The sequence below is a fragment of the Helianthus annuus genome, chromosome 1 (assembly GCF_002127325.2).
Source record: "Helianthus annuus cultivar XRQ/B chromosome 1, HanXRQr2.0-SUNRISE, whole genome shotgun sequence".
NCBI classification, from domain to species: Eukaryota; Viridiplantae; Streptophyta; class Magnoliopsida; order Asterales; family Asteraceae; genus Helianthus; species Helianthus annuus.
In genome coordinates, this window is record NC_035433.2 from 19,567,224 (window position 1) to 19,569,487 (window position 2,264).

The window sequence follows — 2,264 nt, forward strand, 5'->3', positions numbered from 1 at the left end:
ATTATGGCACACATCATCATACAGGTTACAACAAGTATTCAGCTTATATGTATTTCCACCATACCAATTCATAAATCATTCTAACTCACATGAACAGTTCACATCTCATTCCCACACACAAATATGCATGTAGCAATAATATATATATATATATACATATTTTATAACAATTAATACTCACACCAAGCCCAACAGTCGATAGTCTATAGGTTCCCCCCGGCCCACTTTCGTAATTTATAATCCCACGAAATCAAAACAAGTTTTCAACCACCACTTATAAATATAACAATCTACTTCCTATTTAGTTCGGCCCACTATTACTACACAAACAGGCCCAGCTCCTTAATAACCACACATACATTATTTATTTGAATTAAACTTGTCTAGATAATAATAGATAAAAATATAACTAAAATGATATTTGTGAACTTATAAAAGTGAGTAAAATGGATAATGTTTTTATAAATATATAAGGGGATAGCTTTCTGTTTAAAATACATATCTTTATAAAATAAAATAGATTTAATTAAAGCTATTTAACTTTTATTATGTAACTTAGAAAATATTTTATGTTTATGTATAAGGATAAGAACAATTTATATAGTCATTACTTGTAAACAAGAAGAAAGTGAAACGGAAAACAACTTTAATACCCAGTTCAGTTCCTACTTGTTTTGATAATGATCAGGCAATAAAAAGTGTGATGGTAAGCAATCTAACTAATATGCAACCTACTATGTTCAACAAGCAATTTTGTGTCCCTTTTCTTTTATTTCCAATAGTTATCCCCACCATTTATAAGTGATCAAGAACAAATTTTCGAGAAATTGAAATCACATGCTTATCATATATTGCGATATAAACATAGTCTATAATTAAGAACTATCATCAAGAAATCAGTCAACTATCAAGATGAATCCTAAGAACCCCTAACACACTACAAAATCATCCGACATTACATGAATCCTGTATTCGTCGAGGGCCTATCATCATGCAATATCTAAATATATTACCACACATATATGCACAACCAAACCACAAAGTTACCCACTACTTATAATACAATCCATGTGCTCACTGATCAAAATAATACTAGTTATGTTTATAGTATTCGATCACACTATATTCATGTTATTTGCACATGGTTTCACCTAGATAGCACAATAATCAACACAACCAACTAAGTTCAATAACATGAGAAAATACTAACCGTAAGGATGCTGCTCACTATGGGGGGGTGTCTCCTGTTGTGCGTGATCTTGAGAGAGAGGAGGGTAGGGTTTGTGTATGCGTGATATTATATTATGTGATCCCATACCTATATAAACTAGGACTCGTATACAACTAAAACTCATAGCCGCCCCTAATTAATTACCCACTTGGACCAAGCCCAAGTATTGCATGTTTTTATAAATACATATATCAAATGTGCTAATGGACTGTTATGACCGAATGTGCTAATGGGTTGCCATGGTAAACAAATTCATATATGTCACTTGAATTAAGTGGGCTGCTAATTCCTTTTCTTCGGCTACAATTTGGGCCAAGCTATCTACATGGCTTTATAAGCTAAATCAAGGCACATAAATAATGAATTGGGCCTTGGGCCGATATAATAACTAATTGGGCCCAACAGTTTCCGATAAGTTATTTAATCCGCGAAATCAGACGTTTTAAGTTTACCGGAGTTAAGATAACAAAATTACACGTCACTAACCTTGAAAGTTCGGGTTGTCACACAATTGGTTTGTGTTTTCGATTCGTATGAACATTAATCGTTGTGTGATGATGATGTACCAAGTCATGCGTGGCTAAACTTTTGGGGATCATCCTAGATGTAAGGTTTGCTTTTGAAACACTATGTTTGTGCTTGAATTTCTAGAATAATAACTTTGAATTTTTGTTTAAGTAATTATGGTGTTTGAATGTTTGTTGTAAAGTGTTGATTTTTGTTTGATGATAATCTAAACCATACGTTCTTGGTGCCGTTGGCAATCGAGATATCATGGGAGGGATTAGGGTTGGATAATTGTCAATTGATCATCGGGTAACAACCTCGCATTTTATAATCCGAGTACTTAGTTCCCTTTCATCACAAACAGGTAATCAAACATGAGCCATATCTATGTGGTTCTTTCTAGTTAAGCATAAACATTAGTGTGGATTAAAACCTGAAATCTAGGATGGTCGCTTGTTCCTAATCTGTTTACAAAACCAATCTTTGATTTGCAATTTAATTAGTTAATATTAGTTCTTAAAACCAA